Source organism: Tachyglossus aculeatus, chromosome 11, assembly GCF_015852505.1.
Source record: "Tachyglossus aculeatus isolate mTacAcu1 chromosome 11, mTacAcu1.pri, whole genome shotgun sequence".
NCBI lineage: Eukaryota > Metazoa > Chordata > Mammalia > Monotremata > Tachyglossidae > Tachyglossus > Tachyglossus aculeatus.
Window position 1 is genome coordinate 13,583,774 of NC_052076.1, and position 26,736 is coordinate 13,610,509.

At 46.1% G+C, this 26,736-nt stretch overlaps 1 protein-coding gene and 1 non-coding gene across 3 annotated transcripts in view; both read left to right on the plus strand.

The window, feature by feature from the left end:
* KIRREL3 (kirre like nephrin family adhesion molecule 3) overlaps positions 1–26,736 on the plus strand; it is a 386,118-nt gene that overhangs the window by 156,552 nt on the left and 202,830 nt on the right. The window lies entirely within an intron of this gene.
* LOC119935417 lies at positions 26,174–26,311 on the plus strand. The gene has a single exon (XR_005453301.1). It is a non-coding gene; the product is annotated as a small nucleolar RNA SNORA7 (small nucleolar RNA).

The following is a 26,736-nucleotide window of genomic DNA, read 5'->3' on the forward strand; positions in this document are numbered from 1 at the left end:
TTTATTGAGCACTTACTGTGTGCAGAGCACTGTACTAAGTGCTTGGGAAGTACAAGTTGGCAACATATAGAGACAGTCCCTACCCAACAGTGGGCTCACAGTCTAAAAGGGCTCACAGTCTAAAAGGAAAGGAAAGGGGGCAGCCAGAAGCAGGAGGCAAACGGAGGCAAGAGGCCTGTTCTATCTCCTCAATCTCCCGGGGTTTGCAGTGCGTAGCACTGCGTAGCCATTTTTCCAAAACGCCGTCAATTACAGCCATTCACTGCCTACGGCAGCCCTGTGTTGGAGAGGGCGAGGCGGATGTTGTTTTCCTCACTTTGGAGGTAAGGACTCTGAGACCCAGAGAAGAGAAGTGACTTACTCAAGGTCACACAGCAAGCCAGAGGCCAAACCGGGACCAGAACAAGTGGGTCTCCTGGCTCCCAGTCCCGAGCTCTTTTCAGAGCTCCTGCTCTGCCATTTTTTAATCATTATTATCATTATTATTGTGATTCAATTGCATGTATTATTCAGTCATATTTATTAAGTGCTTACTGTTTGCAGAGAATTGTACTAGGCTCTTGGGAAAGTACAATATGGCAATAAACAGTGACATTCCAGGCACTTACTATGTGTCAAGCTCTGTTCTAAACCACTGGGGTAGAGACAGGTCAGTCAGGCCAGACACAGTCCCTGTTCCACACTGAGTTCACCAAGTAGGGGGAAAAGCAGGCATTGAATCGGATGAGGAAATCACAGATGAGAAAAGTGAGACCCAAAGAAGAACTCCAACCTACTCACTGTCCCTCCATCTCGTCTCTCTCACTGCCAAACACTCTCCACATCCTGCCTCTCACCTGGAACTCCCTCCCCCTTCATAATCGACAGATCGTCACTCTCCCCACCATCAAAGCCTTTTTAAAATCACATTTCTTTCATTCATTCATTCAATCATATTTACTGAGCATCTACTGTGGGCAAAGCACTGTACTAAGCACTTTCAAGAGGCCTTCCCCAGCTAAGTCTTCATCTCCCCCACTCCCTCTACCTTCCGTGCCACCTATAGACTTGGTTCTGTATCTATAAGCACTTGATATTCACCCAACCCTCAGCCCCACAGAATTTCTATACATTTCCATAATTCATTTTAATGTCTGTCTCCCACTCTAGACTGTAAGCTTCTGATGGGCACACATTCAGTCATATTTATTGAGCACTTACTGTGTGCAGAACACTGTACTAAGTGCCTGAAAAGTACAATACAGTAATAAAGAGAGATGATCCCTGCCCACAGTGAGTTCACAGTCTAGAGCTATGTTGTACTGGACTCTCCCAAGTGCTTAGTACAATGCTCTGCATGCAGTAAGCACTCAATAAATATCATTGATTAATTGATTGATTGTTCCTGCCTCTGCCACTGGCCTGCAGTGGGACCTTGGCCAAGTCAGGTAATCTCTTTGGACTTCAGTTTCCTAATCTATAAAATGGGATAAAATAAATCATGAGTCACATATGGGACAGGAACGCTATCTGAACTGATTACCTCGTCTACCCCAGCGCTTGGCACATAGTAAGAGTTTAATAAAGAGCACAATTACAGCAGAAGGGAGAGGAGAAGCAGTGTGGCTTAGTGAATAGAGCACAAGCCTGGTAGTCTGAAGGACCTGGGTTCCGATCCTGGCTCCACCACTTGTCTGCTCTGTGACCTTGAGTAAGACACTTGACTTCCCTGTGCCTCAGTTATCTCATCTGTAAAATGTGGATTAAGACTGAGAACCCCATGTGGGACATGGGCTGTGTACAATCTGATTATCTTGTATCTACCCCACCACTTAGTACAGTGCCTGGCACATAGTAAGCACTTGACAGATGCCATAAAAAAATTAATAAAAAAAAGAGGCTATGGACCGAGGTTTAAAACTTGGAGTGGAGCTCGTTGCACCACAGCCTCTGCTGGCCCTCAGTGATGGCCCTGTGCCTCAATTTCCCCATTTCATAGAGGGACAGCTAGAGTGCCTTTGCCTCCATGGATGATTCTTGGACATGAATTCTCTCCTCTAAAAGCCTTTCATGTTCAGGATGAGATAAGAAGCACTGTTTACTAGCCAGACAGCAAGGGGCTTTAAAAATAAAATACTTTTTGTTGAGTGATTTACTCTGTGCCAGGCACTGTACTAACAGCTGTGGTAGAAAATAGGTTGGATATACTCCATATCCCACGTGGGGCTCACAGTCTTAATCCCCATTTTAAAGATGAGGTAACTGTGTCCCGGAGAAGTGAAGTGACTTGCCCAAGGTCACACAGAACACAAGTAGCAGAGTGGGATTAGAACGCATGACCTTCTGACTCCCAGGGGTGCTGTATCCACTACACCAACCCCATGATTTCCCTGGCAACTCCTTGAAGGCAGAGAATGAGTCTTGTGCTCCTACTGCCCTTTCCCAAGCTCTCAGTACAGTGTATTTCATCCAGAGGGTGGTCAATAAATACCACCACTGGCAAGATTACACAAGTCTCTGCTGCACTCAGTAGAGTGCATTACATCCAAAAGATGCTCAATAAATACCACCACTAGCAGGATTACAAAAATCTCTGCTGTGCTCAGTACAGTAAATTACATCAGGACGATGCGCAATGCAAACCACCACTAGCACAACTACACAAGTCTCCGCTGGGCTCAGTATTCCAGAAGTTGCTCAGTAAATACCAACCCTCGCATGGTTACACAAATCTCTACTGCATTCAGTACAGTGCATTACAACCAGAGGGTGCTCAATAAATATCACCTCTAGCAAGATGACACGTCTCCAACTGCCCCTCTCATTGTTTAAACCAAACCATTAGAATCCCAAAGCCAGTTTCTCCTGGTGGAGATGGCTGAATCTTCCTAACAAGTTTTGGGATGTTGAGGGGGAAGGGCTGATCTCTAATATTACCTTTTTTTTGCAAATGGTACTTCTGTGCCAGGCAGTGTACTAGGCACTGGAGTAGAGGCAGGCTAATCAGATTAGACACAGTCCCTGTCTTGCATAGAGCTCACAGTCTTAATTCCCATTTTCAGATGAGGTAACTAGGGTCAGATAAGACAAGTGACTTTCCCAAGGTCACGCAGTCGAGCTGTGTTTGGAACCAGCCTTAGAACCCAGGTCCTCTGACACCCGAACACCTTCCTTGCAAAGAAATTTCTACCCCCATGTGACGAAGAAGAATGAATTCCCAAAGCTCCGTTTCAGACAGGAGATGGGCAACGAAGAAAGCCACTTTCCTTGTCACTATTTTTCATTCTTTGTTAACAATGTAAGATGTATGAGAACTACTCAACAATTTGGTGGCAGAACATCATAAATGAAGTCTGTTTTCCCAGGGAACGGCATAACCATTTGAATTAATTTAATTTGAAATATCAAATTAAATTAAACTGGAGAATAATCCCCAAGGGAGAGTGTTTTCCATTTGCCATGTCTTTTGATAGAGTGTGGGCTGCCAAAAGTTTTGCTCTGCATCTGGCCACAGATCTAAATTTATTGCATTAGCTTCGAGAAGACTTTTAATAGAAAGTGAGATTAGAAGCAAACTCGATGGAAAATGAAGCTGTTAAACTGGAGAAAACAGCGGGCCTCTGCACTGATGCTTCTCATTTATTTATTTATTTGTATCTATGGTATTTATTATTATTGTGATAACTGTTAAACGCTTACTATGTGCCAGGCACTGTACTGAGAACTGAGGTAGATACAAGCTCACCAGGATGGATGCAGTCCTTGCCCACAGTCTTAATCCCCTTTTTACAGATGAGGTAACTGAGGCCCAAAGAAGTAAAATGACTTGTCCTGGGTCACACAGCCAGACAAGCGGCAGAACTGGGATTAGAACCCAGATCCTTCTTGCTCCCAGGCCCATGCTTTATACACTAAACCATGCTGCTTTTCTATTATTACAGTTGTTGTTATTATTATTAGACTGGGAACCCCATGTGGAAGGGAGACTATGTCCAATCCGATTATCTGTGCCCAACCTCAGTGCTTAGGATGTAAAAAGGGCTTAATAAATGTAGCAATTAATGAATTAAGACAGGGAAAGATATTGCTCTGGGCCACCGCCCATAAACCAGTGCACCAATGGTCATTTATTTCTGTTTCCCGAGTGGAAACCCAGTATGGATGCAGGGTGGATATAAGCCTTTCCAGCTCACCAACCATCTCTGGCCCTTTAAGCAAGCTTTTTCCTCAGGAAAATTAGGCCAGTGAGAGTGAGATAAGAGGGCATCTTAATCAAATAAGAGAGCATTAGGCTTTAATCTCCCAACACTCTAGTAACCTCCCAGTTTGTTTTAAATCTTGATTGGAGGACTGATCCTGACAAGAAAATTAATAGAAAGTCAATAAGGCCACAAGCCCAACCAAGTCACCAGGACAGTGGTGATTCTGGGGGATTACTAAACACCTGATCACGGGACACGCTTCTGGAGGGAGGAGTTTATGAAGATTTGAACGAGGAAACAGTGAAGTGTGAGTAATCGTATTTAAAAAGATAAGGGTTCTGACCAGCAAAGAGCTCGGCTTTATGAAGAAATTCTAATTTTCAACAGGCCGGGGCGGAAAAATCAATAGGACTCTCTGATACAAGATGAAGCCCAGGCTTGATAAAAATGGCCTTTTTATCCTCCCCTCTCCTTTGAGAAAACAACAAAAAGGAAAATGAAAAATCTGTTGCCTCAGAGTTTTCAGGCCAAACACGACTGTGTGGTTTTGGGGTGCAATTGTCAGTTCTGCTGGAGGAGATGGTTTCCCCAGCAAAGTTATCTCTCTCTCCTTGTCAGAATGTAGTTTTGGTTCCATTCCAATACTGTTCTCCATGCCACTTCCTTAATAATTGTGGTATTTGTTAAGTACTTGCTACGTGTCAAGCCCTATATTAAGGGCTGGGATAGAGGCAATATCATCAGGTCCCACATGGGACTCCCAGTCTAAGGAGGAGGGAGAAGAAGAGAACAAGAGGAGCAGCGTGGCTCAGTGGAAAGAGCACGGGCTTTGGAGTCAGAACCAGGTTCAAAACCTGGCTCTGCCAATTGTCAGCTGTGTGCCTTTGGGCAAGTCACTTCACTTCTCTATGTCTCAGTTATCTCATCTGTAAACTGGGGATTAAAACTGGGAGCCTCCTGTGGGACAACCTGATCACCTTGTAACCTCCCCAGCGCTTAGAACAGTGCTTTGCACATAGTAAGCGCTTAATAAATGTCATTATTATTATTATCATTATTATAAGCCACGCCAGGTACTTGTTTAGCGCTTACTAGATACCAGGTACTGTACTAAGCGGTGGAATAGATACAAGCTATTCAGGTTGGTCACAGCCCATGTCCTATAGGGGGTTCCTGGTCTTAATCTCCATTTTATAGATGCAGTAACTGAGGCCCAGAGAAGTGAAGTGATTTGCCCAAAGTCATAGAGAAGGCAAGTGGCAGACCAGGCTCTACTGGCTCCCAGGCCTGTGCTCTATCCATTAAGTCATGTTGCTTCTCTAATAAATAAACATTTGTGAATAAACAAGTGCTTAAATGGTTAAACAATAATTATGATTGACTGATTAAGCACTGGATCCCTTTCCACAAGGAGCTTACTGCCTAATAAATCAATCAATGGTATTTATTGAGCACTTACTATATGTGGAGCAGTGTGCTAAGCACTTGGGAGAGTACAGCGTAGAAGAATTGGCAGATACGTTCCTAGCCCATAAAGAACTTACTGTCTAGAGGGATGTTTACAAGCCCGGTAGCATACAACTCCATGGACCCAGACACCCTCCCCCACCAGTAAATCTGGCTCGGCTTCTCCCATTTTTATATGCCACGTTACACACATCATTTCTCAACCTCGCCGAACTCGCGTGTATCTGAGCATTGGCAATCAAGCATAAAGTTCTGGGGCAAGCTGTGAAATCTCTGAAATGAAAATCAATTCCATCTCCATTTCATGGAGACTAATGTGGCCTTTACAACATAAACAATCACTTCTGTTGGGAGGAAAATTAAAAGCTGTGCTACATAAAGGCCCAGTGCTTAAAGTTCTGGTGGAAATGAGCACTTGGCTTTGAGATTATTACAAAGGGAATTGGAGGGGAAAAATTAAAAAAAGAACAACCAGCCCCAACAATTCAGGAGTGCAGAGGTTCATTACACAAATTTGTTTTTCTGGACCTGTGGCAGTCAGGTTGGGAGATGGGGATTTATGTTAGGGAGTTGGAAACTGAGTTTTCACGCTTCTAGAAAAAAAATCCCCTTCCTCCCTCTGATTGGTGAAATCAGAAACCACCCATTTCCTTCCTGGTGGGTAGGGAAGATTGCTAAAGGACAGTGTCTGAGGCCTGTTCCCACTCTTGTCCCCTTATTTCCTGATTGGTTGGGTGGACCATACCCTTGTTTCTGATTGGTCAGGCAGACCATCCCCTTTTTCCTGATTGATTGGAAAGACCACCCCTTGTTCCTGATTGGTTGGGTGGACCACCCCTTGTTCCTGATCAGTTATTCCCCTCCCCGACCACCTCCAGCAATGGGGGTGTGTGAGGTTTTGGGAGTGGAATTCCCAGGTTAAGTCGAGATAACATTTGGGTGAGGAATAATTTGCCTGGAAGCAGGGGTGGGGCCCTCAGGCATCAGAAGGTGCTCATTTGCATAATAGGAGTGAATGATTCATTAGCGGAGGTTAGCAACAGCAAATCGGGAATCATTCCCCAGGTCAAGGTTAAAGGTGAGTTCCCAGCTTGGCCACCCAGAATCCCAAAGGGTTAAACAGAACTGGATAGATTTTTGTAGAGAGTTTTTCTGGCCATTGGGAACGTGTGTAATGATATCTGACTTAATTACTCTTTGCAAATTGAACTGAGATAGAAGGGCTTTGTGGTTGTGCTTATTTTTCACATCATTATATTTCTATCATTGTCTTAATAGCGTTCCATTCCCATTCCCATTCTATTTGTGCGCATTATTAATAATAATCGTTTTCATGGCAAAGGTGTGTGGCGGGGGATAAGTTATTCATGGCATTTCAATAGAAACCAGGTGCAATTCTGGGAAAAGCCATTTGCTGTTAATTCCCCCATGATTCTGGGCTAGCTTGGGGCATGGCTTGGTATATAAGTCAGCCAATCACCCAATCTGATGGCTGGTTCTACCTTGATCAGATCATTGATTTGTGAGGCACTCTTCCCTACTCCACCCCCCAGTCCCAAAGTGATAATCAGTATTTTTTCAAGGCTGAAGCTCTGTTGAAAGCATCACTGAGGGTTTGCCAAAATCCCCAAATGCTAATGGCTTAGGAGCATCTAAATGATCGTGTGCGACCCTGCATGATAAGGTAAGAGAACAGTGTCTGTGCATACCAAACTATTATTTACCAATGTCAGAAATAACTGTCATGTTTGCATAACTGTAGGGCAAGATGATACGGTCCTTTTTTCAGAATTGCTTCCACTGCAGAAATCACTGTGACTGGGATGAATGGTCATGGATGGCTATGTTTTATAACCCTGAATGAAATGGAACAGTTTTCTGGGTTTTAGAAGAGAGATCCCCATTCTCCTCCCCCTGGTAGTGCACGATTATAAATTATCTTCCCTATTCTGCTCATCAAGATCCAGTGGTGAAAGCCCAAGTGAGGAAACCCCAGTTCTAATCCCAGCTCTGCCACTAGCCTGCTGTGTGACCTTGGGCCAGTCACTTTACCTCTCTGGCCCTCAGTTTCTTCCTCTGTAAAATGGGGGTTAGATAGGGAGTCCTGTGTGGGAGAGGGGCTGCATCTGATCCGATAGCTGTCTGCTGATGAACTGTATTCTCCCAAACACTTAGTACAGTGTTCTCCTTGCAGTAGTGACTCAATCAATATGATTAGAATGTAAGCTCCTTGAGGGCAGGAGAAGCACCATGATAAAGCACAGGTCTGGGAATCAGGAGGTCATGGGTTTTAATACTGGCTCTGCCACTTGTCTGCTGTGTGACCTTGGGCAAATCACTTTACTGAAAGTGAGCTTCAGTTACCTCACCTGTAAAATGGGTCTTAAGACTGTGAGCCCCATGTGGGACAGGGACTGTGTCCAACCCGATTACCTTGTATCAAACCTAGTGCTTAGAACAGTGCTTGGCACAAAGTAAGTGCTTTACAAATATCATTATCTTTATTATTATTTCCAATGCCCCTCCTAGTTAATCATTATTATTTTTAGGGGAAGCATGGAATGCCGTTTGATTATAACTCCCCAAAAGGTAGGGACTGTCTTTTTTTGCTTTTAGCATACTCTCCCCAGCATTTAACCTAGTGTTCTGTGCACAATAGGTGTCCAGTGGATCCTACTGGTTAGTGGCAACTGTTGGAGAGGTAGAGTCTCTTTTCTTCCCCGTCCCCCATCATCAGTCCTGAGTGCTGGTCACCGGCATCTATGATTGGGGAGAGGGGTAGGGAAATGACTTCTGCTGAGCTCTCTGAAAATAAAGTTCCTCCCAGATTAGTCCTTGACCCATCTGGGGCCAAGCAGGGGCTGGGAGATGGATGAGAACTACTCTCCTGCTCTCTCCCACCCTCTCACTCCCATGCCCCATACCCTCCGTCATTATCATCACATTGTATTCATTAACTGCTTACTCTGTTCCGAGCACTGTGCTAAGTGTATGGGGAGATTCTCCACCTTGCCCTTCTCCACTAGCCTGGAGCCCACCCAACTCCTGCCTGCTGGCGTGCCCTCCTTATTCATTCATTCATTCATTCAATCGTATTCATTGAGCGCTTACTGTGTGCAGAGCACTGCACTAAGCACTTGGGAAGTACAAGTTGGCAACATATAAAGACGGTCCCTGCCCAAAAACGGGCTCACAGTCTAGAAGGGGGAGACAGACAACAAAACAAAACATGTAGACAGGTGTCAGTCATCAGAACAAATAGAATTAAAGCTATATGCACCCACTCTGCTCCTTGGGCCAGGGAGATGGGGAAGGGGGGTAGGGGAGCCCTGGGGAGGCCAAAGGGGATGAGGCAAGAGACCAATTCAGAGCTGAGGGGAGTGGGAAGGGAGGGAGACCACCTGTCTGTCAGACAGCCGGGCACCAGGATCTAGTGGAGATTGCCAGGGAACAGGTCAGCAGTGGAGAGTGTCCCTGCTCTTCCAGAGAGAGCAGGCCATGCCCCCAGGGCTTCACCAGTGATGGACTGGTGTGTCGGTTTGTCCTGTCCATCTGCACTGCTGGTGGATTGCCCACCCATGCCCAGCAGAGGACAGTGCCAGGAGCTTTTTGTCCTCTGAGGAAGACCAAGCAGAGAGATCTTGGGTCTGTCGGTGTCTATATGAATTTGGGTCTGTGAGGGTGTCTATATATGATTGTGTGTCTGTCTATATGATTGTGGTTCTGTAAGAGGGTGTTTCTGTATATGAGTGGGTCTGTGTGTCTACATGTGTGGGTCTGGGTGACTGTGTGCATGTGTGTGTCTATATGAGTGTAGGTCTGCGTGTATGTCACTGTGAGGGTGTCTGTCATCCCCAGACTAAGCTCAATGTGGGCAGGGAATGTGTCTGTTGTTTTATTCTCTGAAGCGCTTAATACAGTGCTCTGCACTCAGAAAGCACTCAATAACTACAGTTGGAATGAATATGTGTCTGTGTGTGTGTGCTGTGTGGTTGATGAGTATGTGTCTCTGTGTGTGTTTGGTGTGTGGCTGCGTGTGCCTGTGTGTGTCTGTCTGCACACTCCTCCTCTCCCTCGCCGTCTTCCCTCCCTCTCCAGTATGGCTGGCTGACCGTTTAATGTAAATGGCCCGAAGCAACAAGATTAGTAAATGGGAAAAGGATTTAGAAAGTAAATAAGGGTTCACTCTTAGAGCAGGTTATATAGTTATAACTTGAGGACTTAGTAACTCTCAATACTAACTAATCTCTGGCGATGGAATTACCCTGCAGGTTCAGTATCCCCACATCTGGGAACCAGAGGAAGACTTGCCAGGGTCCCTGTTCTTGAGGGTGTGTGGGCGGGTGGACACGACCTGGGGAAAGTGGGTTCCACTTTCTGCTGTCTGCCTTGCCAAGGCCCAGCCAGGAGGTTGCCCGATGGAATGATGGCCTGTGAACTTGGCCACCCTCCTTGCCAGCGCCCCAGGCCCTTCGTCACCGAGGGAGTGGAATGTTCTGGGTGGATCCCAGTGCCATCTCTTGGAGCCCAGCTCTGAAATTCCCCATGGCTGCCCCCACCGTCTTCCTTCCGGCCTCGGCGAGAGAATAATAATAGTGGCATTTATTAAGCGCTTACTATGTGCAAAGCACTTTTCTAAGCGCTAAGTGATCAGGTTGTCCCATGGGGGGCTCACAGTCTTAATCGCCATTTTACAGATGAGGGAACTGAGGCCCAGAGAAGTTAACTGACCTGCCCAAAGGCACACAGCTAGCTGACAATTGGCAGAGCCAGGATTTGAACCCATGACCTTTGACTCCAAAGCCCTTGCTCTTTCCACTGAGCGATGTTGCTTCTCAGGGTCCACTACCCTATTCCCACAGAGCCCGTGGTGGGGTCCACATGGTCCAGGGGATGCAGACGTTTCAGCAACTGGCCAGGGAACTCATCCCCACTGCCCAAATGGTTCATCAACCATTCGCAAAGATGAAGACCCCCCCACCCCAATAATGAAGACCCCCCACCCAGATGATGAAGACCGCGGGTAGGAGGGCAGCTGCGTGGGAGGTGCTTTGGGCGGTTCTGTAGTCCTCGGTCAGAATCCACCCCCAGGATTCCCTGGCCGGCACTTGGCTCATCTGGGATTTTGAAAGAGCCCGGGCTTGGGAGTCAGAGGTCATAGGTTCTGTTCCCGGCTCTGCTAGTTATCAGTTGTGCGACCTTGGGCAAGTCAGTTAACTTCTCTGGGACCCAGTTATGTCATCTGTAAAATGGAGATTAAGACTGTGAGCCCCGTGTGGGACAACCTAATTACCTTGTATCTACCCCCAGGGCTAAGAACAGTTCTGGGCACATAGTGCTTAACAAATGCCATTGTTGTTGCTATTATTATTATTATTATTATTATTATTATTATTATTAATCCCTCCAGGCAAAGGCCCTTCGGAGCCAGCCTGGACATCTGCATCCCGGGGGGGCACCGTACAGTGGATGGCCCCATGTCATTTATTTAGAGGAATTATTGAGCGCCTTGGGCTAAGTGCTGGTATAGACTCAAGATAATAAAATCAGACCCAGTTCCTGTCCCATGCAGGGCTCTGCCTGAGAGGAAAGGAGAGCTAGTATCTTATCCTCAGTTCACAAATGAGGAAACAGGCCCAGAGAGGCAGAATGACTTGTCCAAGGTCACACAGCAGGCCAGTGGAAGGGTCATGATTAGATCCCACCTCTCCGGACTCCCGGGGCCATTCTCTTTCCACTAGGCTACACCGTCTCTCGACCCTACTCGAGAAAGGGCTACAACTCTGCTTCCTGTCTGAAGTAGCCTCACCTGACTCTCATCTTCCCCCTCGCCTCAGTGCAGCCCAGTCCGACGCCTCAGTTTCCCTCTGGCATTCCAAGCCATCCACCACTCTGTCTCCCCTTCATCTCCTCCCCTCCGTCTCTCCGGGCCCGTCATCTGTCTGAAGTACCCCATCCTTACCCTTTTCATAGGGTGAGGAGAGGTGGGGTTGAACTGAAGCCCAGTGATATTTCAGAAGCTCTAATTAATGGGAAAATTATTCATGCCATTTGAGCTTTAAAAGGTATTCAGATCAGAACAAATAAAATGTTCCCTTCCCTCCTGTCTGGCCCACAGGCCCAGGGCAGGAAGAAAGCCCTGTCACACCCTGCGGGTGGCCCCTTCAGCAGGCTGGCACTGCGGGTGCCAGGAGCCCGTCTCTGATCTCTGACTCTGCCCACCAGCTGCCTCAGCTTCGCCGCCTCGGGCTCGATGAAAGAGCAGGCCCTGGGCCAGAGGGTAAGGGGGCACATTCTGACTTCGGGTCTATAAATAAACCTCCCATCCACTCACTGAAGGGTGTCCCCCCCTAAGAGCAATGTTTGCATCCACACTGGGCTCCAGCTATCCTACTAATCAATCAGTACTATTTATTGAACACTTACTATGGCAGTACACTGTATTAAGTGCTTGGGAGAGTACAATACAACAGATTTAAGAGATACATTCCCAGCCCATAAGGAGCTTATAGTTTAAATGGGGAGCCGGACATTAATATCAATAAATAATTTGTATTATAGTAGTAATAGTTTATCGTGTTATTTAGCACTACATGCCAGGAAATGTACTGAGTGCCAGGATAGATATACAATAATTAGGTAGGATATGGTCCCTGTCCCACATGGGGCTTCCAGGCTAATGAGAGCAGGTATAGAATCCTCATTTTACAGATGAGAAAAATGAGCCACTGAAAAGCCTCAGACAAGTGGCAGAACTGGGATTATAACTCAGGTCCTCTGACTCCCAAACCCATGTCCTTTCTACTAGATGAGGCTGTGGTAGTAATAGGAATAATTGCCAAGCACTGTACTAAGTACTGGGATAAATACAAGGTCATCAGTTCCCACATGGGGCTTATGGCCTAAGTAGGAGGGAGAACATGTATTGAATCCCCAATTTTCAGATGAGGGAACTGAGACCAGAGAAGTTAAGTGATTTGCCTCAGGTCACACTGCAGGTATGCAGTGGGGCCAGAACTAGAATCCTAGTCCTCCAGCTTCCAGGCCCATGCACTTTCCGTTAGGCTGCTCTGCTTCTGACGATTAATTAGACGTAGCCCAGAAGAGTCTCTTCACTCATGCCAAGAATAGAGAGACCATCCAGGCATGTGGCAAGGCTTGGGACCCCCTAACTAACCAAGCCTCCCACCTTCCCCCTGCTGCTCTGTCTTCCAGAGACTTCCAGCCTTTAATCTTCCTCATTACAGGTCTCTTCTGTAAGGCTGCATCTTCACAGCTCTGTGGCTTCCGCGTTCAGTCGTGGAATAAACAGTGTTCTGATAATTGCTCGGTCACTGTTATTTACTCTTCTACTACTGTATTTAAAAGCGGCCTTCGGGCCGCTGGAGCAGCCTGATATCGTAATTTCCTTCTCCGTCTCGCTCTAATGAAGGCGTGGGCATGAGCGGGAGGTCGGAGGGAATGCAGAGCTCAGCCCCGAGTTAAAAAATACCCATGGCCCAGCCGGCGACTAATTGGTCTGGAGTCCATCAGCCACGCCTGGGCCGGGTAAGGAAGCACTGTGGCCCGGGGTTGAAAGTTGGCCATTCCGTCCCCCAATTAAAGCTGTTTTTCCCAGTGCGTCGGCAGGGGGAAGGTGAGGTACCCCCATGGCCCATGGCTCCGTGATTTCCGGTGGAACCTTATTCTCCCAATTCAATCCTCAGTATTCTGAGCCAGGCGGCCTTAGGAGGCTGCATTGGCAGAATATATTGACCTCCTAGAGTTGCTGTTTATAGCCAATTTCCCAGAGCCCATTGCTCACTCTAGTCCTCCAGGGGTGGTGCCTGGTATTCTACCAGCCTTAATGTTTTGAGTGGGTAAAAAGTGATCAATTACTAAGGCACCAAAACTGCTCTTTTTCTCTGTCATTTTTCTCTCCCTTCCTTCTCTCTGCTCTTTCCTTCTACCTTCCCTCTCCTATTTCCCTCTCTCCTTTCTTGCTGTCTCATCCTCTCTTTCTACTCTCTTCAGCTATCCATTATTCCCTTTACCTTTTCCCTGCCCTCTTCCTATTTCTCCCTCTTTCCTCCCACTTCTTGTCCTCCCTCTCTTCTCCATCTCCCCTATCTTTCACTCTATCCCCATCTTCCCTCTTTCTCCCCCACTTCCTTCTTCATCCCCTTTCTCCCTCACTTCCCCCCTGCCTCCCTTTCTCCTCTACCTTCCCCCTTCTTCTCCCTTTTTCCTCTCTTCCCCCTTTCTCTCTTTCTCTTTGTTTCTTCCTCATTTCCTCTCCATCCTCTCTCTCTCCTCTCTCTCACCCCCTCCTCCTCTCTCTCGCCACCCCCCCCCCCCCCCAGCTTCCCACCACTTCTCAATGTCTCTAGTTGAGAGGACAGTAGGAGTTCGTAACAGGCAGCCTATCACCTGCTTCTGACAGCTCCAGGGCTCTAATATGAACCTGTCAGGCCCATTACCGTAACAACCATGTTGCTAAATTAGCTATCGCCTTCCCTTCTCTGTGAAGAGAAAGGCAGGGGTGGAGGGAAGTCTGCATTTGTGGTTTGAAGTGTTCAAAGTCTTCATCTTCATCCTCCCGTTCCCAGGCCTAAAGAATATCCAATTGGCCCTCTCTGATGCCAACTGAAGGATCCTTACAAGAGAAGCTATGTCTTAGCTTAATCAACCACCAGACTCCTTATGGCTCCCAAATACAACCACAATCAAGAATTTTTTCCTGACTTTGTTGAGGCTGCAGTGTGGCTTTAGGGATGCTTTTATGCTAGAATCTGGGGCTGAATTGCGAAGCCCTCACCCCTCCAGCAGACAGCCTGGCCAAGATGGGGGCAGGTGGTGGTAAAGGTCCTCTCACCTGGGGCAGAGGCCTCCTGAAACCCCGGATGTGGGGCAGCCAATATGGGGCAAACCCCGAGATGGGAGGTCATATCGATCCCACTTGGGTCTTTTTCAACCACAGTTGCGTGCTTGGATAGGACCTCTCCGCCATCGTTGTCAAAATCAAATGACTGTTGCGAGACCCTGGGCAGGTCACCTAACTTCTCTATGCCCCAGTTTCCTCATCTGTAAAATGGGGATTCAATACCTTTTCTCCCTCCTGCTTTGACCGTGAGCCCCATGTAGGATGGGGACCGTGTCTGACCTGATTATCTGGTCTCTACTTCAGTACTTAGTATAGTGCTTGGCACATAGTATGCACTTAAATACTACTATTATTATTATCATTAATAATAATAGTGATAAAAATGTACAATGCCCGGCATGTAGAACAGGATCGATCAACACCACTGTTGTTTAATTGATCATTCCTGATAAAAACCATCAGAGGTTCTGAGTCAGTGTGGCATTTTTTACTGATTGAAGAGTCTGTGAATACATTGTAAAATTCCACTTGGACCTTTTTTTTTTGATGTTGAAACATAAACAAAATGTTTCAGCTTATAAGCTTAGGTGTTGGCTGGGCTTTTTTTTTATCTTGAGCAGACTCTGGGTGTGTGATGTTCTTTTACCTTAAAGCCTGCAATTTCCACAGGCTTTTGTCAGCCACCTCCAACCCATGAGACAATTCAAATCTGAGTAGTAGTAGTAGTAAAAGTGGAGGTGATGGTAGTAATAGTAGTGGAGGTGGCAGTAGCAATAGTGTTGTAGTAATAGCTTTGCTTTTGTTGAAGAGGAGGAAGAGAAGGGGGAAAGGAGGAGGGAAGAGAAGAAGGAAGAGAGAAAGGGAAGGGGGAAGGAAGAGAAGGAGGAGAAAGGAGATTTTGACAGACAGAGTACTGATGTTGACACCTGTCTACGTGTTTTGCTTTGTTGTCTGACTCCCCCTTCTAGACTGTGAGCCCGTTGTTGGGTAGGGACTGTCTCTATATGTTGCTGACATGTACTTCCCAAGCACTTAGTACAGTGTTCTGCACACAGTAAGCACTCAATAAATATGATTGATTGAATGAATGAGAAGGAAGGAAGGAAGGAGGATGGATGGGGTAGGAAGAAGAAAGGAGAGGAGGAGGAGGAAGAGGTGAAGAGAAGGGTTTATTGAGTGCCCACAGGGTGCGGTGCACTATAGAAAACAAATGGGAAAATTCAAGTGGTGTATCCCCTGCCCATAATGTTTTTATCCTTACACTTTGCCCCCCTCCTCTCTCCAAAATCGATTTCAATACCTGTCTCCCCCTCAAGACTGTAAGCTCTTTGGTGGCAGAGATCGAATTTACCAACTCGAACTGTACTCTCCCAAGCAAAGTGCTCTGCACACAGTAAGCTCTCAATAAATGCCACTTATTGATTGATTATTAAGGAACTGACACTCTAATGAGGGACACAAGCATAAAAATATTTTCAACTAGAGTGATCAGAATAAATAATTGAGTAGACATGAAAATAAACCTATGTTTAAGAGTGCTGAGGATGTAGGTAACTAAATATTTAAGTGAACCATGGTGCAAGATTTCAGGGAAATGTGACCTGAATGATGGGAGCTGAGAAGAGAGAAAAGGTTAGAAAGATTCAGAAGGATTTGATGGGGAGAAGTGAGCTGCAGATTGTGCAGGCAATTAGCAGTTTGGGAAGGGTTAATCAGGGAAACCTTCCTAGAGGATATGTCCCAGAGTCAACATCATAGGGTCAGCACTACTAGTTACAGAGAATTCATCCAGTCATATTTATTGAGCACTTACTGTGTGCAGAGCACTGTACTGAGCACTTGGGAGAATACAATACAGTAATAAATAGACACATTCCCTGCCCACAGCGAGCTTACAATCTAGAGATGACAATCTGACAGTCTAGAGATGAGCTAGCATAATGATAATGATTGTGGCATTTGTTAAACACTTACTGTGTGCTAAGCACTGAGGTAAAAACAATCAGATCAGACCCAATCCCTGTCCCACATGGTGCTCTCAGTTTAAGCAGGAGGGATAACAGGTATTGAATCCCCCATTTTACAGAGGAAGAAACTGAAGCACAGAGAGGTTATGTGACCCGCCCTAGGTCACACAGTGGGGAAGTGTCCGAGTCAGGATTAGAATCCAAGTCTCCTGGCTCCTGGAGCTCTTCTCCCTCCACCAGGCCAATAATTTTCCAAGCTCCCCCTCATCGGAGGAAAGTTGCCCCCATCCTTCTTTTGCAGGGTGAGTCCAGTTCTGCTGACCCTTGGAGTTGAGCTATGTTGTGAATCACCTCAGCGAGCCAGTCGGTCAGAGGGGTGCGTTCAGCAGCCTGACTGCAAATTAGCTCACCCCCACCCCCGCCCTCAGTCAGCCAGCCAAAAGCCTGCCACATCAAAAGTCTCCCCACTGAGACTTTGACCTTAAAGGGCCTTGAATTCAGGTTTGGCTTCATGCAAATTCGTCTTCTTCCAAATCTCTTTCATGCCTCTCTGCAGAAAGGGGGCCACGTTGCCAGGCAACCAGGGGAATTTAAGGAGGAAGTTGATCGATAAAGTTTGGACCGGCTAACCCTCTGGCCAGGCCCCATCCGCCTGCCCGGCTCCCAGAGGTGGAGGTCTGGGCTTATTAGCAGCTGAGGCATCCGAGTCTGCTGCTCCTCCTGCCCCGCAACCATACAGGGAATTTGCCCACTCCACCCCAGAGAGGACCCCTCGCCACACAGTTCCTGGAAGTGGGGGTTGGGGACGGGGACAGCTCCACATTGTCCTTTATCTGTTGAAGCCACCTCAGAGAACATGTGGTCTAGAGGAAAGAGCCTGGACCTGGAAGCTTATAGTCTAAAGGGGGAAGCAGACATTAAAATAAATTATAGATACATAATATATATATATATATATATATATATATATATAAGTGCTGTAGGGCTGAGGGTGTGGGGTGAATATCAAGTGCTTAAACATAAAGATGCAAATGTAAGGTTAATGCAGAAGTATTTAACAAATACCATCATCATCATCCAGGGAGAGGGAGTGAGGGAAATGAGGCTTAATCCCGGAAGGCCTCTTGGAGGAGATGTGATTTAGCAGGGTTTTGATAGTGGGGAGAGTGGGGAGCTGTCCTATATAAACGGGAAGGGAGTTCCAGCCCAGAGGGAGGACGTAGGGGAGGGGTCAGCAGAGAGACGAGATCGAGGTACATTCGTTCATTCATTCATTCAATCGTATTTATTGAGCACTTACTGTGTGCAGAGCACTGTACTAAGCACTTGGGAAGTACAAGTTGGTAACATATAGAGATGGTCCCTACCCAATAGCAGGCTCACAGTCTAGAAGGGGGAGACAGACAACAAAACAACACATATTAACAAAATAAAATAGAATAGTAAATATGTACAAGTAAAATAAATAGAGTAATAAATCTGTGCAGACATATATACAGGTGCTGTGGGGAGGGGAAGGAGGTAGGGCGGGGGATGGGGAGGGGGAGGAGGGGACTCAGTCTGGGAAGGCCTCCTGGAGGAGGTGAGCTCTCAGTAGGGCTTTGAAGGTACAGTGAGTAGGTGGGTGTTAGAGGAGCAAAATGTGTGGACCGGTTTGTAGTAAGAAATCAGTGAGGTAAGATTGGAGAGCACTGTACTAAGAGCTTAGGAGAGCACAGTGCAAAAGAGTAAGTACAACAGTCTTTGCCCACAAGGAGCTTACAGTCAAGAAAAGGAGCTTAGTACTCTTCCCACAGTAGGTGCCCAGTACAGTGTGTTGTCCACAGTAAGTGCCCAGCAATTGCTCTGCACCCAGTGTCCAGTAAAGTGTTCTGCACACAGGTTATTTTTTGGTATTTGTTTAGCACTTACTATGTGTAAAGCACTGTTCTAAGTGCTGGGGAGGATACAAAGTGATCAGGTTGTCCCATGTGGGGTTCACAATCCTAATCCCCATTTTACAGATGAGGTAACTGAGGCACAGAGAAGTTAAGTGACTTGCCCAAAGTCACACAGCCGACAAGCAGCAGAGGCAGGATTTGGTGCTCAGTACATCTTTCTGCCTAATAGGCTCCCAGTACAGAGCTCTGAGCACAGTAGATGGACGACAAACGCTAGCCCAACGTGCGTCACATTCAGAGAGCTCAGAATTCAGACTCCCTCATAGCTGAGGGAAAATATGGGCCACTCTGGGACTTTGAAGCATTTGCCCAGATCTCATCAAAATATTGTTCTTTGAAAAATCCATTTTCATTTGTTCTGGAGGCTTATTTAAAGGTTTATGAAAGCGAGCCAGATTTTTACTGCTCCTTTCTTGAAATGGAAACTGGAAAACCCGTGGTTTCATGTGAAGTGGAATGTTAATGAAGTTTGGATGAATTCTAAGTATTCTTTCCTTTCTTTCCAACATCAGCAACTCCTTGGGATTCCTCTGTGTGGCAGACTGTACCAAAGTGAGGTGTTACTACTGGATATATTAATGGAGATTTTCCTTTCACTCCTCTGCTCCTTGTTTCAAAGACCAGTACTCTCTCCCTCCTGATAATTAGAGCTTCTGCTTTATCGATCAATCAGTCGCTAAGAATTAAAATAATTGTGATATTTAAGCACTTATTATATGGCAAGCACTGTACTAAGCCCTGGGATAGCCACATAATAATGCTCACAGTCTAAGTTGGAGGAGGAACAGGTATTGAATCCCCATTTTGCAGATGATGTTATTGAGGCAGAGAGAAGTTAAGTGATTTGCCCAAGGTCACACAGCAGGTAAATGGTGGAACCGAGATTAGAATCCAGGTCCTGCGACTCCCAGGCCCCTGCTCTTTCCACTAGCCACGAAGAATATTTAATAATAATAATAATAATAATAATAATAATAATGGCATTTATTAAGTGCTACTATGTGCAAAGTACTGTTTTAAGCATTGGGGAGGTTTCAAGGTGCTCGGTTGTCCCACGGGGGGCTCACAGCCTTAATCCCCATTTTACAGATGAGGTAACTAAGGCACAGAGAAGTTAAGTGACTTGCCCAGAGTCACACAGCTGACAATTGGCGGGGTGGGATTTGAACCCATGACCTCTGACTCCAAAGTCCGTGCTCTTTTCCACTGAGCCACGCTGCTTCTCTATTGAGTGCCGAGTACAGAGCACTGTACGAAGTGTTTGGAAGAAAACAACATACAACAGGAATGTTGTCCTGAATACAACAGGAGCAAAACACACATAGCCTCCCCTCAAGGAGTTTACAGTCTAATGGAGAAATCAGACAGAAATAATTTCCATATAATAGGAGTAGGAGGAAGAACAGGAAAAAATATCAGGAAAAAAAATTGGTCGACAACTGACTCTCCATACAGGCAGAAAAACTGAGGATGATTGTAAATATAAGTGCTGAGTGAGGGTGATGTGGCTGTTGAGGTAATAATAATAATTAAAAAGCTGTGTAACCTAGTGGAAAGAGTCTGGGCCTTGGAATCAGCAGTAGTTGCTAAGTGCTTACTATGAGTCAAGCACTGTTCTAAGCACTGGTGTTGATAGAAGTTAATCAGTTTGGACACGGTCCATGTTCCACATGGGGCTCCTATTCTAAGGAGTGGGGAGAACTGGGACTGAATTTAGAGAGGAGGAAATTAAGGCCCGGAGAAATGATTTGCCTGGAGCTGTGGGCTTCTGGGACAGAAAGGATGGTGATGACATCAGTATTACTTGTGGTGACAACAGAGTGGAAGAAGGGAGGGGAGGTTTCCCCAGGGGTAGAATGGAATTTGGGGAAGAGATCTTATTTGTTCATTCATTCAGTCGTATTTATTGAGCACTTCCTGTTTTCAGGGCACTGCACTAAACGCTTGGGAAGTACAAGTCAGCAATAGAGACGGTCCCTACCTAACAACAGGCACACAGTCTAGAAGGGGGATACAGACAACAAAACAAAACAAATCTTAGGAGGGAGAGGGAGGACAGTCCACAGAAGAAGCCGATCTGTCGCTGGCTGGAGAACGCGAGGGCTGTGTTGCGTTGTCCACGTTTGGTAGTTGTCCATTCTCGACTGGAAGACACAAGGGTCGTGCTAGCTCAATATGACAGTTGTCTGTTCTGGGCTATAATTATTACTGATAATAATATTTGTTAGCACTAACTCCGTGCCAACCACTAGCAAAGGGCCACAGTGGGTGCATCAAATCGGACACAGTACCTGCCCGACATGCGACTCACGCGCTAAGGAGGAGAAAGAACAGGCATTTATTTCATCCTCATTTTACAGTTGAGGACACAGGCCCAGAGAGTCGAAGGGACTTGCCCAAGGTCACACAGCAGGCCAGTGGCAGAACCAAGTCCAGAAGCCGGGTCTTATCATCTGGCCACACTTAAGAACGTGTAAGGCAGTTAGTTGACCCTCCCACATGACGGTTGTTGATTCTTGGCTGGAAGAAGCCGGGGGTCAAAATGTTCTTGGGACCGAATTGATGGTTGATATGAGAAAGGGCTGAGGCTGCCAGCAATGGACTGGTTTTCTCGCAAACAATCAATCGATGGAGTTTACTGAGCACTCACTCTGTGCAGAGCACTACACTAATCACTCCTCTGTCATCCACCCCAAAGTCCATCCCCATGCTATAAACAGCCTGAAATAACCACTGCTGGTACTCTTCTGATGGATCTGTTGGTAACAGTCACTGAGAGCAGGAGACATTTTCCTTTGACAACACTGACTTCTTCCAAGCCTGTATTCTTCCAAGCTTCTTCCAAGCCATGAGAAGCAGCGTGGCTCAGTGAAAAGAGTGTGGGCTTGGGAGTCAGAGTTTTGAATCCCGGCTCCACCACTTGTCAGCTATGTGACCTTGGGCAAGTCACTTAACTTCTCTGTGCCTCAGTTACCTCATCTGTAAAATGGGGATTTAGACTGTGAGCCCCACGTGGGACAACATGATCACCTTGTATCCCCCCAGCACTTAGTGCTTTACACACCCTAAGCACTTAAAAAATACCATCATTATTATTATTATTGTTGTATCTTTCAGCAGATGCCATTCCCTTTGGACCCAAAAGGGGCCAGCATTCGGAAGAGGTTAGCCATCCTGGTCAGTTCCCAAGCCACCTCAGTTCAGAAAGAGAAGTTTATGCCAGGCCCGGCTTGAGAAGCAGCGTAGCCTAGTAGATAGAGCACAGGACTGGGAGTCAGAAGAACCCGGGTTCTAATCTCCTCTCCGCACTTACCTGTTGTGTGACAGCGCAAGTCACTTCGTTCCTCTGGGCCTCAGTTCCCTCATCTGTAAAATGGGGATTAAGACTGTGAGCCCCATGTGGGACCGGGACTGTGTCCAACCCGATTTGACTGTATCTGCTACAGTGCCTGGCACTGTAATAAGCACTTCACAAATACCCCAATTATTATTCAGACATCTGGCAGCTGAGAGCCAGGGGAAAAATGGCCCCCACTCCTCCCCTGTAATCTGTAGGATGTCATTCCATTACATAATGGCATCTGTCAGAAGTCCAGCTGCACCTCTTGGACCACTAAACTTGGAGCATTTCTCTCAGACTACTGACCTCTCACCTCTGGCCATTGGCTCCAGAACCATCGTATGTCCCTTCCAAGACCCTCTTCCAACAGACCTGTGGGGGAGAGAAAATGAAAGCTGTTGAATTTTCCTGTGCCCCCAACTCTCTCTGGTAAAGCCTCTACCCTGAGCCATCTGCCTTCCTCGCTTCCTTGCCCGGGTCCTGCCTAAAGAAAACCAGGTCACCTATCACCGCCATCAATCAATTAATCCATCACTAGTACTTATTGAGCGCTTACTGTGTACAAAAGACCCTACTAAGCTCTTGGGACAGTACAACACGACAGAGTTGGTAGGCATGATCCCTGTCCAGAAGGTCTTAAAAAATTCTTTAGTTCCTTTCAATCCTGCTTAAGAAGACATATTTTACTCTGTAGCTTCAACTCAACCCCATCTGCATTTTATTCTATTAATCACTGGTACAACTTTGCTCTACAGGCCTCATTACCTGCTCAAAATGAATGCAGAGAGAAAATGTAATTAGATGCCAGTTTTGTTAAATAATTTCTTGAAAACAGAGCCATGACTTAAATAAAAAAAAAAAAGAGAAACAACCATACAGTTTGAACTAATGGCCCAAATTACCTCGGTTTAAGTTGGGTTTTAAATCAGTTTTCTCTCTCTCCTTCTCTCTCTGTCTCTCACTTGCTCTTCAGTGAATCATGACAAATCTGGAATTCAGCTGGATAGACGATTAGATTTCTGCATCTCTGCTGAAACAATGAAACATTTCTATAATATTAAGCCCATCAAACTGATCATGCCACAGTCTCAAAAATCCCTTTTCTCTTTCCAGTTCTTCAGCACAAACAAAATGGATCCTGTTCTATTTCCTCGCCACTGAGTAGAGGCAGGTTTTCCTCCTGTTTTCAGGCATATTTACTCTTCCAGGATTAGAGTTTGCCACCATCCCAAATCCAACAATTACTCTGACACAAAATGAGGGGAGGGGAAAAGCCTTTATATACAGGCAGAGATATCAAATATGACAATACCTTGTATTAGTTCATTATTTTTCTTTGGCCAAAGTACTTTCACATCTGTAGTGTCACTTTATTATTATTATTAGTAATAATAATAATAATAATAATAATAATAGCATTTGTTAAGCCCTTACTATGTGAGGAGAAAACAGGATAATCAGGTCGGATGCAGGCCCTGTTCCTCACGAGGCTCACTAGGGGAAAATAATAATAATAATAATAATAATAATAATAATAATAATAATAATAATAATAATAATAATGGCATTAAGCGCTATTCTAAGTGCTGGGGAAGATACAAGCTAATCAGGTTGGACACAGTCCCTGTGTCACATGGGGCTCACTGTCTTAAAACCCATTTTACAGATGAGGTAACTGAGGCCCAGAGAAGTGAATGACTTGCCCAAGATCATGCAGCAGACAGGTGATGGAGCTGGGATTAGAACCCAGGTCCTTCTGACTCCCACGCTTCTGCTCTATCCACTAGGCCATGCTGCTTCATAAAGAAAGCAAGTATTTTGCAGATGAGGAAACTAGGATTGAGGAGAGGCCATGGGGTCTGCCCTGGGTTCAGGATTGAGTAGGCCTGATTGGGCAAGGTTAGATCTGGGGGTCTGATTGCCAGGGTCACACCTTGCCCCCCCTCCCACCCCCGTGACCTACCACAACGACCTTTGGACGGTTTCACCATCACCAATCCTCAGGCAGAGGTGACACCGAGCCGGCGCTTTCCTGCAGCATGGCCTAATGGATAGAGCACAGGCCTGGGAATCAGAAGGACCTGGATTCTAGTCCTGACTCTGCCACTTGTCTGCTGGGCAAGTCACTTCATTTCTCTGAGCCTCAATTACCTCTTCTGTAAAATGGGGATTAAGACTCTGAGTCCCATGTGGGACAGGGACTCTGTCCAACAGAGTTTGCTTGTATCCACCCCAGCTCTTAATACGGTGCGAGGCACATAGTAAGTGTTTAACAAATACCGCAATTATTATTATTATTAGGCCCTATAAATGCCTGGATGACGATGTTCAGACTGGAGCATGCTCAGTGCCTGCTCAATGCCCGCTTTGTGCCAACTCAGTTGGGGCCTACTACATTCTGGGTCTGAAAGAGCGAATGTCCCAGAAGGCAGGGGCCTCTCACCCCCAGGTTTTTCACTCCCCACCCAAATAGTGTTGGAGACAGAAGGGGCAGGCAAGCTAATAATAATGACAACTGTGGCATTTATTTTATTTATGCAACTTTTTATTATTGTTATTTAGTGCAGTCGAGTCATTTCCGATTCTTAGCGACTCCATGGATATGCTTTCTCCAGAACGTCCTGTCCTCTGCCATAATCCACAACCTTTCTAACGGTTCTTCTGTTATCGTTGTTATGGCCTCTATCCATCTAGTTGCTAGCCTGCCTCTTTCATGTTTTCCCTGTTAGTGTCTTCTCCAGAGAACGAGTCCTCCTGATCATATGTCCAAAATATGCTAATCTAAGTTGAGTTATTTGGCCTTCCAAAGACCACTTTGGTTTAATTTGCTTTAAAATCCATTTGTGGTTTTTTTTCGGGCAGTCCATGGTATTCGCAAAAACCTTCTCCAACACCACATTTTGAAAGAATCGATGTTCCTTATATCCTGTTTTTTCACTGGACAGCTTTCAGGTCCATACGCTGTCACTGGAAACACCATAGAGTTGACAATTTTGTTTAGTTTATGTATATCAATGTCTGTCTTTCCCTCTAGACTGTGAGCTCACTGAGGTCAGGGAATGTGTCTGTTGCTGTGTTGTACTCTCCCAAGCTCTTAGTACAGTGCTTTGCACACAGTAAGGGCTCAGTAAATATGATTGAATGAATGAATGAATATTTAAGTGCTTACAATGTGCCAGGCACTGGACTAAGTGCTGGGGTAGATACAAGCAAATTAGGTCGGACACAGTCCCTGTCCCATGTGCGGCTCACAGTCTTAATCCCCATTTTACAGATGAGGGAACTGAGGCATAGAGAAGTGAAGTGACTTATCCAAGGTCACACAGCAGATGAGTGGCAGACCAGGGATTAGAACCCAGATCCTTCTAACTTCCAGGCCAGTGCTCTATGCATTAGGCCATGCTGCTTCCTGGAGCTCTAGCCCTGGGCTAGAGCAAGCCCTAGGGGTGATTCAAACCATTTGAGCCCATCTTTTATTGGTCTAGCTTTGTACTGGACAGCCTAGTTTTCAGCTGACCTGACCACTGTCTGAGCAGAACTCTTTATGCCTGATGTCTTTAATTTTCAAACATTTTCCTGTGCTCATGGGTCTTGGAAGAGCAGCGAGGCCTAGAGCATGAGGCTGGGAGTCAGAAAACCTGGGTCCTTAATTCCCAGCCTTGTCACTTGCCTGCTGTGTGACCTTGGGCAAGTCACTTCACCCTCTCGGGCTCCATTTGCTCATCTGTGAAATAGTGATCCAATTCCGGTTCTCCCTCCTTCTTAGACTGTGTGCCTCATATGGCACAGGGACTGTGTCCAACCCAATTATAACAATAATAATAATAATGGTATTTAAGTGCTTACTAAGTGCCAAGCACTGTTCTAAGCACTTGGGTAGATACAAGGTATTCAGGTTGTCCCATGTGGGGCTCACAGTCTTAATCCCCATTTTACAGATGAGGTAACTGAGGCACAGAGAGGTTAGAGAAGCAGCGTGGCTCAATGGAAAGAGCCCGGGCTTTGGAGTCAGAGGTCATGGGTTCAAATTCTGGCTCTGCCAATTGTCAGCTGTGTGACTTTGGGCAAGTCACTTCACTTCTCTGGGCCTCAGTTCCCTCATCTGTAAAATGGTGATTAAGACTGTGAGCCCCACATGGAACAAACTGATTACCTTGTATCCCCCCAGTGCTTAGAACAGTGCTTGGCACATAGTAAGTGCTTAATAAATGCTATCATTATTATTATTATTAACTAACTTGCCCAAAGTCACACAGCTAACAACTAACAGAGCTGGGATTAGAACCCATGACCTCTGGCTCCCAAGCCAGTGCTCTTTCCACTAAGCCACACTGTGCTTGTCACAGAGCAAACACTTGACAAATATCACAATTATTATGTGGAGGGCCTAACTATTATAACGTGGATGACCTAGTACCCTCTCAGGATCACACCTGGGGAGTTTCCAGTATTCTACCAGTCTTGGCTATAGGAGGGAGAGTCAAGCAGAGGCATATCCATTAAATTCCTAGCTTGGGCAGTGGCTAGCGAGCCAAAAGTCTTCTGCTACAAGTCAAAATTCACCTGTACTGGGCAGCAGCGACATGGGAGAGGGTTGAGGGCAGACATTCAAGTTTCATTCATTCATTCAATCGTATTTATTGAGCATTTACTGTGTGGAGAGCACTGTACTAAGCGCTTGGGAAGCACAATTCAGCAACATATAGAGATGGTCCTAAGTTTCCTGCATGGAGGGAGGCAATGATAAACCACTCCATATTCCAAGAAAACTCTATGGATACACTACCAGCATGTTTGGAAATGGAGGTAGCGCTTTCTGGGAGAGATGTGTCCGTGGAGTCGCTATGGGTTGGAAATGGCTCAAGACAAGTGACCTAGACAGGATTCTGTTCCTCCTTGGTTCCTGCCCCTTCATGCTTTCCCTTTCACATCCCAGTTTTCCTCCAGGCTCTAAGCCCCAGTCCTAGGAGTGGGAGAT